The sequence below is a fragment of the Dendropsophus ebraccatus genome, chromosome 12, assembly GCF_027789765.1.
Source record: "Dendropsophus ebraccatus isolate aDenEbr1 chromosome 12, aDenEbr1.pat, whole genome shotgun sequence".
Taxonomy (NCBI): domain Eukaryota; kingdom Metazoa; phylum Chordata; class Amphibia; order Anura; family Hylidae; genus Dendropsophus; species Dendropsophus ebraccatus.
This window is the reverse complement of record NC_091465.1, coordinates 80,164,636-80,183,843: the sequence shown is the minus strand read 5'-3', so window position 1 is coordinate 80,183,843 and position 19,208 is coordinate 80,164,636. Positions and strand designations below refer to the sequence as shown.

The window sequence follows — 19,208 nt, the reverse complement described above, 5'->3', positions numbered from 1 at the left end:
TCTCCCTCCCTGTCAGTGCTGCTGCATGTAACTATGAGCGCTCATTACGAGTGCTCATAGTTACAGTTCAGATCACAGCAGCAAGCGGGGCAGCAGCCCTGTCTAGCGGTCTTGAGCACAAGAGAAGAGCGGGGCGTGGGGGCCCCCTGGATGTTGGGGGCCCCAAGCGATTGCTTGGTATGCTTGGTGCCAAAGACCGCTACTGGGCACAGATACTCCCGTTTGACACAGGGCTGCAAGTTTAAAAGTTGTTTTTTAGGACAATAACTGCATCACCTGCCGAGTGGACCCCAGGACAGATCTTGGATTAAAAGCAGCTATCCGAAGGTACAAGTGGTTTGGGGGGTCAGATTGTGGGTACAGAGTCGCTTTAAAAAAAGTGCTATGGGACCTCTTGAGCAGGGAGGATGACAAGTCTCTTTTTCATCCTATCTCATGATGACACTTGGGAATGGGATAAAGCAGCGGTGTGAGGGGTGATTGAGCGGCCGTCTGTTTCCTCTTTCCCTACAATCAAATGGTCCCGTATATAGGAAGTAAGACCCTGATAATGCAAAAAATCCCATTATAAAGCATAAAATTCCCTTTAAGGCCAATGTACCTCTCTGTACATTACAGAGGCGATCTTCCTCCCATCAGTTGCGCTCGGTGCATCACCCGTATGGGCGCCCCTCCCCCACCCCTCATTAGAAGTGAAATCACTCTGCTTTCGGAGGGATACAATGGTCTTTGTTCCTTGCACTGCACCCTGATTGCACTTGATTACTGCTCCACCGAGATTGTGTGATTAGTCTGTAAAATATTTCGGACAGATGATCGAACCCGGCTCGGGCCTCTTAGCTCATTTCAAGTATCTGATTTACACTTAATTGGAGAAGGTGAATGGGTAATTTTGGGAAACTTTTAGCAGATCCCATTGACTTTCATTGAATCTGACTCCCCTTGTTTCCAGCAGTCTAACTTGTGTGAAAGTCAGAGAGAGAGAAAACTTTTTGGCCCCTGGGATTCCTGGGATTCTAGATTTTCTTATTTTTACTCTTTTTCCTCCTTTAAACTTTGGTTCGTCAGATGAAAGTTTGTCACTCGGCTTGTTACAATTCTTGGGAATAATTCACACATTGATATTGCTGGAGGAAATCAGAGGTTCCTATTGCACCCTATGATGCCCCCCTACATATGGGTACCATGGAGTAAGAAAATGGCACAGCAAGTCCATAATCCTTGAAGGAAATTGTATTAACCATTGAGTTCCCATACTGTCCTTAAAGGGGAGCATTTTTTTTTTTTTTATTATTTTAATCAACTGGTACCAGAAAGTTATATAGAATTGTAAATGACTTCTGTTTAAAAATCTCCAGTCTTCCAGTACTTATCACCTGCTGTATGTTCTGCAGGAAATGGCGTATTCTCTCCAGTCTGACACAGTGCTCTCTGCTGCCACCTCTGTCCATATCAGGAACTGTCCAAAGCAGGAGAGGTTTTCTATGAGGACAGTTCCTGACATGGACAGAGGTGGCAGCAGAGAGCACTGTGTCAGACTGGAGAGAATACGCCATTTCCTGCAGGACATACAGCAGCTGATAAGTACTGGAAGACTGGAGATTTTTAAAAAGAAGTAAATTACAAATCTATACAATTTTCTGGCACCAGTTGATTTTATTTTAATTTTTTTTTTACCGGAGTTCCCCTTTAAGGGTATATGTACCATGTAGGCAAGAAAGGAGCTGAGTAGTAGGAGAGCTTAACCATCTGGACACTACACTTCCTCTCTACCAGCCAATAAGGAAGGTAAATAGATGGCAGAGATGTTCGGTCATGCCTAGGCCCTAAAGCCTGACAGGCCTAAATGTTCCCCTGCCACAACAGGAGCCATGTTTTAGAAATTGCTCCTGTTATAGATTCTGTATGGGCACCTAAGTTACTCCTGTTGGCCATATTGTCCTGTATGGTTCTTATACAATGCATACTAGAGGTGGCTTCTGCAGCTGTGGAGGCCTGGGAAGAAGGTGGTCCCAGGGTCAGGTTAACCCCATTGTTGGTTCTCCAGGGGGAGTACAGAGGGGCATTACATTCCTCGCCATAGATTTGGCTGAGTAGGGGGGCCTATCTGAGATGCTACCAGAAGTGCGGCCCACATTTGGTATGAGCTTCCCTTTACTCTACATATACCTCCCAGAAGCATTGTAATGGCCAACTATGTGCCAACTATATCCTAAGTTCTGTCCTTACAAAAGTATTTGAAGACGTGGGGGTGAAGGTGACACAATGTTCCCATGTGGTAGATCCATCAGCAGCCACACCAGCGCCCCGCGGATACAATCCCACCATGCCGCCGGGCCCTGCGGCTTCTCCATCATATAGACTGCTATTTTCAGGCACCATTGGATATTGTAATCAGTCTGGTTGATTCCCCGGGTGAGAAATAGCTGCGTGGACCCCTGACAGCTGAAGGATTAGGATGAGGTTCTTTCTAGCTGAAGATTATTCCCTTTTCAGGGAGGCCTGTTGGGCTGAGAAGTGATTATTAAAAGGTAGAATCCGTACACGGCCGGCTCATCCATTAAATGCATGGGATGGTTTACTAATAGCCGCTCTCCTTCCCGCTTCCACGCAGGGGTATTAGAGCCCGGGGGGGGGGGGGGGGGGGTAGCTAAATGTCACTTTTCCTTTTCTTCTTTGATTCCTGATAAATAATTTTTACGAAATGTGAATGGATAATAATCTAAAGCCACGATTAAGCTGGACTTCAGTGGTTTACGTGCTATGGGGACAGGCCGCGTCATTGGTCCAGGGGATAAGGAGGCTACAAGCAAGGACGGATACTGGATGACATAGTCAGCACTCCTCTGGCATTGATGAACTTGAAGACGTCCGGCTTCCCCCTAGAGAATGAATGGAGTGCAAGAGAGAGTATCAGCCCATTTATTCCAGGGACAGTTGTATCCTCATTTATTGGGATTAGCAGCTGGACTCCCTCCAATCAGATTGTTATCTCCTGTTCTATAAATAGGGCCAAACCGTGCCAGTGGGCCGGCATGAAGGTGAGGGGCCACACAAGCCACAACTACATATAAAACTGGAGGTGGATACAGGCACCAGCCCCGACCTATCTGCACAACTCTCTATATTCCCCTCTAGGATGGACATTTCCAGACCAGTTCTCCCATTCTTGACTCTTCCATGATCTTCCCTTCTACCAGTGCTTTGTTGACCGTCCTTGGGCACGTTTGTGGAGGGTTGTATGCTGTATGGGGTTGTGTGCCATTCAGCCAGATCACGCCATTGGTCTAACGGAGGAGGAGAACGTGCCAAAACTAAACATGGATTCTGTATTCCAAATCCACACAGCTGGAGGAGGGGCTTATAGGGACCAGTCCCGACCTCAACTATTCCAAGATCTGAGAAACTATATATTCCATTCTATGTGTCCCAAATAACTGGGTACTGGGTATAAAGGGTTAAATCTTGTCAGTACTTGTCAGGGTGCATTATTGTAATGGAGGACCCTTTAAAATAAGGGAAAAAAGGCGAAATTACCAAGGTTTATGTTGCCCTATGTAAGTGTAGAATAAACACTGAACGGAATGATGTATCACTTACATTGTTCTGTGCACCTGATCCAGAGATATCCTTCTGAATAATATGGACAATAAGTAGCCCTCTCCATTATATGCGTGTGCTCAGTAGTTCTTGATATTCATGATCACCAGCAAACTCCGCCCACCAGCTGCTGATTGGCAGTTATCTGTCCATGCTGTGTATAGGCAGTCAATTGTCAATCCGCAGCTGGAGGGTGGGGGGGAGGGGTGCGACACAAAGCACATTCTACTGCATATTAGAAGAACGACTGAACAGGATGATGTAAGTAATACATTGTTCTGTTCAGTATTTCTGTCACCAGTTTATCCTGCCCTCATTTTCAGCAGCATATGCCTAGCGGCAGATTTCCTTTAAATACAAAGGGGATTCCTAAAGTAGAAATCCCCTCTGTCTCTGTATAAGGACAACTTATACAGCCAACAGTCAGGAGGCTCCGCCCATGAGGTTCCTAGCTGCATTGTGTGACATGTCCTGTATCAGTCATAGGATGATGATGTACACCGCCTCTATATTTACGCCTGCCACTAAGCTGACAGGCACCGGCCTTTTACAAAGAGAATCCTCGAAGCCGCAATTCCTTCCTGGTAATTTATCAAAATAAATTAAGATATTAGTATCATAAAAAATAATAAAGTTGTCAGTTCTCCAGTTGTTATAGGAAGGGTCACAAGTCTGACAATGCCCCGGATCCCTCCAGGGGCCGATCAGTGCGGGGCCCCAGAGACCCGCGTACATAATGAAGGTGCGGGGGCTGATATCGCTGTACGTGAAGTCCTCAGCTCACAGGACGCCGCCGCGGCCGCCGCTCTCCCTTTCCCCCAGTTACTTAAATTAAAAGTCTGATATTCCTCGGAGTGTCCTCATTAATTTCTGAGTATATTAAAACACAGGTAAGTAATATAATAAGCGGCGGCTTTACCTTACAATCTGCAAATGGGACTCAGAATCCTATTTCAGCCCAGGGAACGTTTTTATTGCAATAAAGAGGCGCAAGTCTGCTTAAAGGCCTTTAAAAGTATTAGTGTTTATTACAGCTTCATAATTTCACTGCGGCGCGGCCGTCCCACAGCCCAACGCCAAGCCTGTGATAGCGGGGGAGGGGGGGGGGGCAGTCTACAGGGCCCCCACCTGCCCTGCTCTCTGGATACAGCACTATGTGATAGGATTACGCTCAGCAGACTGTATCGGACATGATGGGCTCGGATACACTGGCTTAATAGACACTATTAAATATGATAAGCTCAGGTACTGCAGCTCAGATCTAAGGCTGTACATTTAGATCACGATGGCTTTCTTCCTGAAACAGCGCCACTCTTGTCTTCAGTTTGTGTGCGGTACTGCAGCTCAGTTCCATTGAAATTTATAAAGCCGAGCTGTATTACCGCACACAACCTGAGGACAGGGGTGGCGCTAGGCTTTTCGAATCTTGTTTAACCACATTAAAGGCCCGCTCTAAGAACAAACTCAAACTAACAAAGACCGTCAGCAACATGACCGTTTAGATACACAGCTCAGCTGTCAATATAATACATAAGTTTAGATACATGTCAGTAGACAGCCTCGCAAATGCAGTATCACACATGATAGGCTTAGATACATCAGTTTAGCAGATAGTATCGCACATATTAGGATGATAATGTAACATACTGAGTAACATGTGAAAGGCTCAGATACATAGCGCTGCAGTCAATATTATACATAAGAAGCTTAGATACATGATAGGTTTACTATTGATACATGGCTTAGCAAACTGTATGAAATGTTGTGCTTAGATACACAGGCTGTGCAAATGCAGATAATATGAAAGATAATAGGATTGGATACATTGTTTCAGCATACGGGTTGTAGATGACAGATGATACAGCAGACAAACATGATGGGATTAGATACATAAATTTAGCACGTTGTATCACATAAAATACTACGGCTCAGCAGACAGCATTAGAAATTTAATCTCATCTGATAGTGTTGAGCATAATAGGCTTAGATACATCAGCTCAGCAGACAGTATCACCTGATAGGCTTATAAAAGCAAAGTCGTTTGTTACAGGCTTAGATACAAAGCTCTGCAGGCAAATTACATGAGAGGCTTAGATACATGACTCAGCAGAAAGTATCACCTGATAGGCTTATAAAAGCAAAGTCATTTATTACAGGCTTAGATACAAAGCTCTATAGGCAAATTACATGAGAGACTTAAGGGGCGTTTACACGAAACGATAATTGGCCCGATCGTACGATTAACGATGTCGGACTAACGATTTTTTTTTCATAACGATCAGCGTTTAGACGATACATTATATCGTACGGAAAATCGTTTTGCGATCGCTTAAGCCTATCTCAGATATTGGTTAAATCGGCGAACGACTGTTTACACGGAACGATCTGCGAATTTTTTGTGAACGAAGAATGACGATTTAAGAACATGTTGAAAGATCAAAATGAACGATTTCTCGTTCGTCGTTTGATCGTTCGCTGCGATTACACGTACGATTATCATTCGAATTCGATCGTTATCGCGCAAATTTGCACGATAATCGTTACGTGTAAACACACCATTAGATACATGACTCAGCAGACAGTATCACCTGATAGGCTTATAAAAGCAAAGTCGTTTGTTACAGGCTTAGATACAAAGCTCTGCAGGCAAATTACATGAGAGGCTTAGATACATGACTCAGCAGACGTCATTACTGAATAGATATAAAAAAATCATATCAATAATTTATTATAGGCTTAGATACAAAGTTCTGCAATCAATTTATGCTTAAGAGGCTTAGATACATGACTCAGCAGACAGTATCACGCAATAGATATAAAAAAATCATAAGAATAATTTATTATAGGTTTAGATACAAAACTCTGCAGGAAAATTAAATGAGAGGCTTAGATACATGGCTAAGCAGACAGTATCACGCCTACATAAGAGACAGTATCAAACACGACAGGATTAGATACTTAAAAAAAAAATTGCTCAGATACCCAGGCTCCGCGCATGGTATCACACCTAACTGACTTAGGTACAGTTACGTGTCATTGAGAATGCGATTTGCCGCTATACGGTATTTTTGGCGACTCTCCAGGCGTCTTAAAGTGACAGGCACCCCGGTAACTGTCTAATCCACATGAAATATTCGTCAGAGCGCGCGCCTACTTCTAAACCTGCCGCCTGATATGAAAGACGAGCGGTTCTTTTATTGGGATTTCTTTCTTCTGTATTGTGGACATAACATTACAGAACAATTCTTTTGGCTATAATTAGGAAGATCATACGGAATAGGAAATTAGGGAATAAATAATTAGCGTTTGCTTTACAATGAGAGAGAACGGAGGTAGCCGGCCTCTTATTGAGGCTTTGTTGTCGGCTAGATAGGCTGCTTAATTCCGAAGATCAACCAATTTACCGCTCAGGCGACGTTATTGGAGGGAAGAACAACAGAGCTGCCGCCTGCAGATGAATTATATACTGGATGGATCAGCACAAACCCATAGAATGGGATACATAGTATCTGATAGAGGCTGAGCGGCGTAATCTGACCTAATATTTGCCCCCATATTTACACCACTTAGTAGCGTAACTTACTTTACTGCAAAATTTGGCACAATTTTTGGCAAACAATGGTTGGATCCTATCTGATTAAGCCACGCCCCTTACCCTGCTAAGCCACACCCCTTTGTCTGAAAGTTATGCAGAAATCTATCACATATGCATCAGTAGCTTTGGTGGTTACAACCAGAAGGGGCGACTACTGCAAACATAATTAGCATTGGTGGCAACATATTTTGCCCCTCCCCCCTCCCAGCAAAACTACAACTCCTATCATTCCCTGACAGCTCCTGGATGGGGGGGGGGGGGTGCAGCTAGTTCAGAGCCGCCGATTAGAGATGATCTATTAAGCTAAAAGGGAGAAGACTGTATTACACATGGTAGACGAAAGTAAAGTGGCTTAGTAGTTAGTATCTCACACGATAAGCTTAGATATATCAGCTGACCTGATTGTATCATACATTATTTGCTTAGATACATTGGATCTCTGGTTCTCTTAAGCACGGGAGGCTTAGAGATACTAAAAAATTACGTACACCATCGCTTAAAGGGAACTTCCCCTTTAAATCTATGTATCTTGCTTATGGTATCTTATCTATTAAGCCTACAGTATATATCTAATCCTCTCTTGTGTGATACTGTCTACTGAGCTAAGTCTATCACTGTGATACTGCCTAATGGGCCTATGTATCTAATCATGGGAAATGATGCCTATTGAGACTACGTATCTAAGTCTATTAGTGAAATACTGCCTATTGGGCCTATGTATCTAAACCTATCATATGCAATGCTGCCTATCGAGACTACTTATCTAAGCCTGTCGGGTGTGATACCGTCTATTGGGCCTCTGTATCTAATCATGGGAAATGATGCCTATTGGGACTACGTATCTAAGTCTGTTAAGGTGATACTGTCTATTGGGCCTATGTATCTAATCATGGAAAATTATGCCTATTGGGACTACGTATCTAAGTCTATTAGGGTGATACTGTCTATTTGGCCTATGTGTCTAATCATGGGAAATGATGCCTATTGGGACCATGTATCTAAGTCTATTAGGGTGATACTGTCTATTGGGCCTCTGTATCTAATAATGGGAAATGATGCCTATTGGGACTACGTATCTAAGTCTATTAGGGTGATACTGTCTATTGGGCCTATGTATCTAATCATGGGAAATGATGCCTATTGGGACCACGTATCTAAGTCTATTAGGGTGATACTGTCTATTGGGCCTATGTATCTAATCATGGGAAATGATGCCTATTGGGACTACGTATCTAAGTCTATTAGGGTGATACTGTCTATTGGGCCTATGTATCTAATCATGGGAAATGATGCCTATTGGGACTACGTATCTAAGTCTGTTAAGGTGATACTGTCTATTGGGCCTATGTATCTAATCATGGGAAATGATGCCTATTGGGACTATGGGGGAGATTTATCAAACATGGTGTAAAGTGAAACCGGCTCAGTCGCCCCTAGCAACCAATCAGATTCCACCTTTCATTCCTCACAGACTCTTTGGAAAATGAAAGGTGGAATCTGATTGGTTGCTAGGGGCGACTGAGCCAGTTTCACTTTACACCATGTTTGATAAATCTCCCCTTATGTATCTAAGCCTATCAGGTGTGATACTGTCTACTGAGTGTATTCATCTTAGCCTATTTTGCATGATGGTGTCTATGTTTTTAGTTTATATTGTTTGAGTCTATGTATCTGGGCCTATCATGCATGATGCTGTCTGTTAGGGCTTTGTATCTAATCATGTGTGATACGGTCTATGTAGACTATAGAATGTAATGAGGTGGTCCGGGGTCTGGCCTCTCTGTACACATGGGATAAGGAGGCAGCTGGGGCTGCAGAGGTAGCTGCTCGGTTATATAGTAATATAATAATAAGGGATCGCTGATATACTGCCGCTAGTTCCAGGGTATTAAATATTTATAAGCAGAGATAATTCTGCAATATGAATGTATATTAATCTGTTTATGTAGGAGATCAGCCTCGCATGTGGAGATTTACATAACAGGGAAGAGAACATTGTGGACGATGGAAGATAGGAATTACACTGTCTGCGGGGAAACATCATCATCATCACCATCAGGGGACCACAACAACAAATCAGCCAGTCTTCACCTTCTCTCCCTGTACTATCTCTTCTCCATCATTATCATACATAACTATCCTTATCTTAGCATAATTAGACATGGTCCCGGGCAGGCTAAGAACACCGGGCTGTTCTTTGGCAACCTTTTGCTCCATCTTCTTCCCCTTCTTCTCTTTCTCCTCCTCCTTCCTTTCCTTCTCCTCCTCCTCCTTTTTCTTCTTCTCCTCCTTCTTTTCCCTTCTCCTTTTCCTTCTTCTCCTCCTTCTTTTCCTTCTTTTTCTTCTCATTCTTCTCCATTTTCTCTTTCTCCTATTCCAGTTCGTTCTACTCCTTCTTCATTTCAGTATTCTCCTTCTTTTCCTTTTCTCCTTCTCCTCATTCGTCTTCTCTTTCTTCTCCTCCTCCTTCTTTTTCTTCTTCTCTTTCTCCTCGTCTTCCTTCTTTCCCTTCTTCTTCTTCTTAATCTACTTTCTCTTTTTTCCTTGTCCTCCTTCTTCTTCTTCATCACCTTCTCTTTCTCTTTTTTTCATCTCCTCCTCCTTCTTCATCATCTTCTCTTTCTCTTTTTCCTTCTCCTTCTTCATCTTCTCTTTCTCTTCTTTTTCTTCTCCTTCTTTTCATTCTTCTCCTCCTACTTCTTTTTCATCTTCTCTCTCCCCTTTTCCTTCTCCTTCATCTTTCTCCCTTCTTTTTCTTCTTCTCCTCCTTCTTTTCATTCTTCTTTTCCTCCTCCTCCTTCTTCTTCTTCTTTATTCCTTCTTTTTCTTCTCCTTCTCCTCCTTCCTCTTCTACCCTTCTCTCCCATTACCTTCCTCCTCCTCTTTACTCCATATTCTCCTCTTCTTTTTTATCTTATCTCATCTTCATCAACAATTTCTCCCTCATATTCTCCTTCTTCATCCTCTTTTATTTCTTTCTCTTTCTTTCCAATTTCCACTTTCTTCTCTTCTTCCTTTTTTCATCATCATAAATGGCTGAAATTTGCAGGGCGCCATAGGGTGAAAACTGGGAGACAAAGGTGAAATGGTAGTAAACTATATACATTCACCTTGGGATGTTGTACTAAGAGCACAACATCTATATTCGCTATCAGTGAAGAATGAAAGGCCGGAGCTGCTAGGGGCAGATGTTGTTGGGGGGATCCAGAGCCACTGGGTTCCAACAGGGATAATCGAAATGAAGGTGTCCAATCACTGTGACAAGGTGAAAGAAGGAGGTTTACCCCCTCTTGGCGCTGTCCAGCAGTGAAATTAGACGCGGATACTCGTACTTTAACTAACTTTAAATGTCTCAAATCAAACAACGCGTTTCAGGGTGCAGGGACCCCTTTATTAAGTTAAAAGAGACATGTCCCTGCACCCCGAAATGCGTTGTTTGATTTAAGACATTAAATGTACTTTAGTTAAAGTACGAGTATTCGCTTCTAATTTCACTGCCGGACAGCGCCTAGAGGGGGTAAACCTCCTTCTTTCACCTTTTTTCACCATCAGTCTTTCTCATCAATCTTCCTTCTATACTTCCTCCTTCTTCTCCATGTCTTTCATTATCATCATCATTTTCACTTTCTTGACCCTATTCCCTTTACGTTCTCGTGTCCACATCAGGTTACACATCATACGTTTTTCCGGCACATTTTTGAACCCCACAAGGAGATAGGAATGAACGTTCCTGTAGTCACTAGTGGACTATATATATTCAGCCCTTTAGAGTTACAGTCCACTGGGACCATGTTAGTCTATATACTGCAATCCCCTGAGCAGTTGCTGATGTAAAGAACGACATGAACACAATATGATATCAATGGAGCCTTCCTCTCCTTTCCCTTCTTCTTCATCTTCATCCTCTCCTCCCTTACCTTTATCCGCTTCTTTATTCCATTGTGTTCCTCTTCTTCTTCTTCTTCTTGTATCCTTGTCACCATCATTGTCAGACGCCACCTAACAGGACAGAGATCATTACTTCCTGTTCTCCGGTATCGACCCTCACTCATAGCCCTCCATTCCTCACAATATCATCAGTCCATTGATGGAATGTTTCTGTAAATAATAGATTTTTCCTTCGCCTTGTCTTCCGGACATATGAACAAGATGGAGACTCCCAGAGCGGAGGGATGAACAGGCAAAACAGATTGGATACATATGACCATTATGTACCACAGTATAACCAAATATTTGAATTCTCCAAGCTCCAATTATAGGCTAGATGGAAGGTCGGGGTCTAAGTATCCCCTGACCAGAGAGAGAGAGAGACTCTGGAACCACTATGTGAATATAGGAAAAGGAGATATGGTCCTTGCTGTGTGAGAATCGCCAAGCTGGTGTCCACAGGTCAGTTACAGGTTGCTGGTGGTAGTAGTGCTGATACAGCAGAAGTGTAGTCTGGAAGCACCAATAAAGGGGTCAGGATGCCGCAAAATACTAGATAGGACAGGAGTGCAACCAGGGATGTAGCCATAGGTCAGACCCAGAAGTAGAACTACAGGTACCAGGAAGACAATCCAAAGAACAAGCCAAAAAAAACACATAAGGACAATCTACACAGCATAGCTTCAGTTCATTCATTAAATCGGAGCTTCATTCATTCATTCTCATTTAATTATTCCACAATTCAGTCTTTCATTTCTTAATCCTTCGCTCCGTCTTTACATCATGCTCCAACATTTATCGATTTTATAATTAATGGATTTGTTAATTTGTTCATTCATTCATTTATCCAACCTTTCCATTGTTCATATGGCATTTCCTTCATTCAGCTGATTATAAACACATTTCTTCCTTCTTTCATTAATTTTATTCATTAATAATTCCATAATTTACTAATTCCATAATGAATTCAATTCATTCATTCAATTAGACTGTCACTTAATTCATCTGATCATTTAACAGTGCATTTATTCAGCCATTTATTCATTTCATATTCACCAATTCAATAATTAACTAGCTCATTCATTAAATAATTCATTCCTTCATTCTGTAATTCATTTATCTGACCCTTGCTTTATAGATATGATCATTTATGAACTCTTTCTTTTAGCCGTTTGTTTAATGTATTCATTCTATCATTTATCAAATTCAATTAATTATAAATTCAATAATTAAAACATTCATTCACCTATGTTCATCTTGCCATTCGTTTATCCAACCTCTCATTCATTTGAACTTTCCTTCATACATCTATTCATTAATCCTTTCGCTCATTCCATCTGTAATTCATTCATCTGACCTGTCCCATTTTCACCTTGCCATTCATATATCTAACCTCTCATTCTTCTGAACTTTTCTTCATTCATTTTTTATTCTATTCATTCATTCATTCATTCATCCAAGTCCTTATTCATTAAATCAATACCCAAGCATTCATTCATTCAGTCTTGTCTCGCCGATATGAGTTTTTTATATAGGCCGGGTCAGTAATTAGTAGAGTAAATGAACGCTGTTAATTTGGGTCCTTTCTTTTTTTTTTTTTTTGCGATTTCTCTGTTTTCCTAATACGCCGTTTCATTCACATCGCTGATAAATGAAAAGTACAAACAATTACTTCTTCTCCCCGTCCCTCCTCCCCCTCCTCGCTCTTCCTCCTTCCAAATACAACTAACTTGAAAGTCTTTATGTCGGGAGCTGATTGGCGATTTGTGATGGAATTAATTCAATTAAAAATAACTTTATCCTAAACGACAGACGAGAAGACGGGATATGACTGACAAAGGGGTCCGGGCTAATTGAGTATTAAGGAAAAGTCTCAAAGTAATTAGCTGAGATTAGGGGAAAGGAATCCAAGAATGTAGAGGCAGAGAGGGAGACGGCGGCGACAGACAGCCAGGGAGAGAGAGGAGACCAAGGCTGAGGACGAGAGCGTGCAACTAGAGCGTCAGCTCTTCTGCCAACGTCCAATAACTTATATCCATTGCAGAACTGAATGAGCCTATATTTATATTCAGTACCATATTGCATTGAAGCCTCAGAGGTCTCTTCCTCCCCCTGTTCTTATTCCAGCCCCCTATGGAGATCAGGCAGTAGACTTGATTATGATCGATGGAGTTACTGTAACTTCCCTTTAGGTATCGCCCGGGCCAGAGCTGAGCCCATTGCACTTTTGTCCCTATGCGTGACCTCTGGCATCTCTATCCGCCGCCATCTCCGCTTCCACCACCCTTGTGTTTTCTTTTCCTCTCTAGCCCCCCTCCCCTATTGCTTCCTCCCCCAGGCCTCCCCTTTGCCAGGATGGAGAGCGCGCAAGGGGACGCTCCATTAAGCAGTAATTGAAGTGCTGACGTGAGTCTGAAGCTGTATGAGTATGGCTCAGCACTCACCCCAGGGGCAAGAGGAGGCAGCTCTACAGGGGAAGGTTTAGAGAAAACTTACGCAAAAGGTGGAAGAGCCATTGAGTGCTCCATTCCCGTCCCGTTAACCCCTTCCCACCCCCTATCCCCATCACCCACCCCCCTACTCTGGCATCCCACCAGTTAATCCATCATCTTAAAATCACTACTTCAATTCCCTCTCTTATTTTTTTTTTTTTGTGCAGCCTGCCTTATTTAAGCGCCACATCAATCAACGGCCTTTGTTGCCTGATTACTTTTAAGTACGACTGTAATATAGCAAAAAATTTCAGAGTATAAAAATATTGTAACATAAAACCGCCTTGATTCTGGAGATAAGGATTGATTTCCCCTTCGAGAGAAAAAGAAAAAAAAATTTGGGAAAAAAAAAAAAAAGATTGGACCCAGAAAGCCGACAGGGTTAATCTCACTGGAGATCGACGCGTTTTAGTGGTTTTGACATTCGCTTCACGGTTTAAGGCCTAAATTGCGCGGCTAATAACCATTCGGCTTATGAAGATTCTGCAAGGGGGAAAAAGTGTAGATAATTTGTTACTTGGCTGAGTGCTTTTAATGTGTAACAGATTCAATGTACAATGTTCATATTTAATAGTCTTAAGTGGTTAACACATCTCCTAATACCCTTTCACACTAGATACATTCGACATGCTGCTTAGCGAGAAACAGATACATGACAGCGCGCAGTTAAAAATCAAAAATATCCAACGCCGCAGATGGAAAATGGGAGAATTCTGGGTAATTGCTCCTAATCTGGACTCTGGATTTCACCTCAGTCGTCGTGATTAGAGGAATGGCTAATGGGCGAATTTTAATATTAGCTTTATTAGACGGAGACGTATGAGGGAAGAGGTTAAACGTAGAGGTGCGAAAATACGTTCCTCAGGAAAATTGCACGTATTAGCAGATGCCAATCCCGAAGCGAATCCTGCGCCAATCCTCTGATGTGTCAACGTGTTTCGCGGTGAGTAAATTTAGCTTATTGTAGTTAATTCTTTTTTTTGCATAAAGCATGAGGTGAGGAGGATTTTATGGAGTTATCTAGAGTTTCTTTCTGGAAGATGTTCTAAGGAAGGGTGGGAAATGGTTATAATGGGTCATGGGAGCCAAGAAGGTGAGCAAAGCTGTGCCTACCAGGATAGGTGGGGCCCATGAATGAGCTTGTGCAATAAAGGTGAGTCTTATCTTATCTTATGGGCTATAGGAACCCAACCAGGCCTCCTCCACAATCATACAAGAGAGCAATCATCTAGAAGGTCCTTCTGAAATCTGATCCTATGAACTACAGGAACCCATCCAGACCTCTTTCACAATCATAGAAGAGGGCAATCATCGAGAAGGTCCGACTAGATTCTTTTTCCTATGGACTACAGGAACCCATCCAGGCCTCCTCCACAATCATAAAAGAGGGCAATCATCTAGAAGGTCCTACTGGATTCTGATCCTATGGACTACAGGAACCCATCCAGACCTCCTTTACAATCATAGAAGAGGGCAATCATCTAGAAGGTCCTACTGGATTCTTATCCTAAGAGATATAGGAACCCATTCAGACCTCCGCCACAATCATAGAAGAGGGCAATCATCTAGAAGGTCCTACTGACCACCTCATCTACAGTAGAGTAGCAAAGAACAAGGCAACAATGGGTAACAGCATCATAATCCATGAACAGTTAGAACCCCATAATGCCACATCTGTTAGGGTCCTGCTACACATAACGATGATCTGCCGAATCAGGCCATTCGGCAGATCATCGCTCCATGTAATGAAGACGTCTTTTGGTCCTGACCTACAATCATCTAGCAGATGGGCGTTCATTAAGTCATCAGTCCGTTTAATATGGTCCTTAGTTTTGTACATTGTATCTATAGAAGATATCCTAAAACTACCCCGAATGCATTTTGGGAATCAACATAATATAATTTTTGGCAAATTATAGGCATTGTATAGAAAACCTATTTTTAAACACTTTATTAAGGTCTTCTGAGATATTAGGAGAGTCCAGTCCACCATTTGGGACTTCTAGCAAATAGTTTCATTCTGGAGGACTGGTATGTCTGTACATTACATAGACAATCCATTGATTTTAAAGGGGTTATCCAGTGTTAGAAAAACATGGCCACTTTCTTCCAGAGACAACACAACTCGTCTCCAGTTCAGGTGTTATTTGCAATTAGGCTCCATTCATTTCAATGGAACTGAGTTGCAAAACCTGCACCCAAACTGCAGATAAGAAAGTGGCCATGTTTTTGTAGCGCTGGATAATCCCTTTAATGGGCCCATGCAATGCTCTTATTCGCCTGCGGGGGCACTGCAGAGAAACTAAACGCTTGTCGTCAGGTTTATCCATAAAATACAGCTGATTGTTGGGGGTCTCAGCAGCAGAATGACCAAATAACGGTCCAAAGTGGAAGACCTCTATATAGTTTTATATGTTGGGAGGCTCTAGATGGATGAGAAGTATTAAAGTTCCTAAATTATTTAGCTATAGAAAACAATAGAAATATATCAATTATTTACATTCTTACTGTCATTGGAATATTTCTACCTCCCAGACTGTTTTCTCTCGAGGAGCAGGGTGTTGGGCCGTTATCCCGGCCGGCTGATCTTGGCCACATAGAGGATGAATCATATTCATTCAGATAAGTGCTGTGTACTTTCGCAGTCTTTGAACGAGACATAAAATAAATGTATCAGATGGCGCAGACAGTGGATTATTTCTGGCACAACCTGCCGAGAATTTTATACTTATTTCACTCTTTTACGTTACTGAGTACCTGGCATATGTGGACACCAATGTTTTACTTTACAAAATACGGAGGATGTCTTCGATAAATTAGACCACACACTTTTCTCTTGACACGTCTTCAAAAAACATCAGGAATTTGGAGTGTATCATAGACTCCAGTTTGGCTGCTAGAGGGTTACACCCCTGTTCCCTAGGGTATTGAGAACAAATTGCTGGAGTCATATTGTACTGTTAGCTATTCAAAACTATGATTTATTTTTACACCCCCTGTTGATTAGGGTATTGAGGATGGATTGCTTAAGTAAGATAGTATTACCATTTATTGAAACCTTTGGTTGTTTTTTTTTACACCCCAGTTCACTAGGGTATTGAGAATGGATTGCTTAAGTCATATTTTATTGTTATTTATTCAAACATGTGGTTAAATTGTACACCTCTATTTACTGGGGTATTGAGATTGAATTGTCCAGATTTATCCATGTCTCATAGCCTGCCAATCACAGCTCATTTTGGTTGCTGTCTTATTGAGACAAGCAATTTTGTCTCTGACAGATTAATAATTCTGGGCCATAGTCTCTTTATATTTATTCAAACCTATTGTTTATTTTACACCCCTGTTCACTAGGGTATTAAGAATAAATTGCTCAACACATAGGCCCAGAATTATTAATTTGAGACAAACACATCTGATCACGGCTCATTTTGACAAAGCTCGGCTCTGATTTACTGTATTTATTCAAACCCATTGTTTATTTTTACACCCCTGTTCACTAGGGTATTAAGAATAGAATAAACCTTCTGCTGTTATTTAGTCAAATATTTTTTTCCTCGACTTACCAAAGATGCCAAATGAATTACACAATTCTATACTCGCTTTATAATATATCCAATTATTGTTTATCCGATACAAAGCTAGAGGGAGCTTAGGAGTTTACGGCATGCTGTCTTACCAATGGGTTCAATTTATAAATGTAGACAGCGAGATCCTAAGCTCCCTTAGTGGTGACAGCCAGTGGCAGTCAGCATTTTGTTATGTAACGTATCTATGCAGGGGATTTGGAGCTTTGTATCAGGAAAACTGAGCTCCAACCACCATACGGATACAATGAGAAATGAATGACACAGGTGTTGGATCTGTTTAAATCCTGATATTTAGCAATAAATTTTTCCGGAATATTCATGGGTTAAACTCATGATTATTTACCGAGTCTTTTTTTTTTTATGATTCACAACCTGAGCGAGGGAACTTACATCTGCATAAAGTCCTCCCATTCTGCTTCTCCGGGAACGGATTCAGTGAGCCTCCCGTGTACTGTAAAACTGACAGGATTTTTTGCACTTGACAAACAAAGGAGAGATGTACAGTAAATTGGCCTAGTTTTGCCATCAGTGCTTACGGATGCAAGCGCCGATTCTAGAAGGAGTCATAAAAATAGTACTTAGTATAACTTACAAGTCATCTCGGATATTTCTAAAGAGTGGATGACAACTTTCTGACTCAGCTCGGCTCCGGCATTCTAGCACAGGACACCCAAGACTCTCTCGCTGTTGTCAAACCATAAAATCCCAGCGTGTAATTCTAGATAATATTCATTGCTGGGGTGGTAGATTAAAATCCAGGTAGGAATCTACTTAAAGAGCAATTCCACCCGGTAAGAATTCACACATTGAAGCCATCAGCATCAGCCACAAATAAGACTTTAGGGGCAAATTCAAAAATAAATTTCCTTTAAATGTCTTTTTCGTGATTGTGAATTTCTGGACCATGATGCTTTGCGGCAAGACACCGCATGGAAACTATTCTTGTGTAACGGCAAAACTTCTGCCCGACCTCTTTGTTATACCAGTTTTATACCAGTCATATGCTTATACTAGATATATTGTTTTATGTAGGAGCAGTATTATAGTAGTTATAGTCTTATATGTAGGAGCAGTATTATAGTAGTTATATTCCTGTATATAGGAACAGTATTATAGTAGTTATATACTTGTATATAGGAACAGTATTATAGTAGTTATATTCCTGTATATAGGAGGCAGTATTATAGTAGTTATATACTTGTATATAGGAGCAGTATTATAGTAGTTATATTCTTGTATATAGGGGGCAGTATTATAGTAGTTATATACTTGTATATAGGGGCAGTATTATAGTAGTTATATTCTTGTATATTGGAGCAGTATTATAGTAGTTATATTCATGTATATAGGAGCAGTATTATAGTAGTTATATTCTTGTATATAGGAGCAGTATTATAGTAGTTATATACTTGTATATAGGAGCAGTATTATAGTAGTTATTGGTCTCAAAAGGCAGATAGCAGTCGGCACCACAAACATACAGCAGTAGTCAGGACAGAGGTGAGATAATAAATCCACCGGGGTGCTCCGTATAGAAAAAGACAAATGCAATAGCAAATGGAAAAAACAGATCCGGGCACTCACCGGCAAGGTAGGATTTCTTTATTCAGCCACTATGTTCAGCGGGGAAGGGAGGACAGGTGGAGGTGCGGGCGCACGCTACCCCAGGACAGCTGTTTCACGGCTGATTGCCGCTTCCTCAAGCTTAGGGTATTACTTTAGGGCATTATAGTAGTTATATTCTTGTATATAGGAGCAGTATTATAGTAGTTATATTCTTGTATATAGGAGCAGTATTATAGTAGCTATATTCCTGTATATAGGAGCAGTATTATAGTAGTTATATTCCTGTATATAGGAGCAGTATTATAGTAGTTATACGAACTGGAGAGAATGGAACGGCTGCACATCCCATCTATGGCTGATACTAATGCCGCTAGGCCTATATTAAAAATGAACACCAGAGTGTCTGTATATGAATTGATCAAGCCATATTGCCCCGTG

General features: G+C 41.6%; 1 protein-coding gene across 1 annotated transcript in view; it reads left to right on the top strand.

Annotated features, from left to right (window-relative positions):
* IGLON5 (IgLON family member 5) overlaps positions 1-19,208 on the top strand; it is a 342,036-nt gene that overhangs the window by 124,235 nt on the left and 198,593 nt on the right.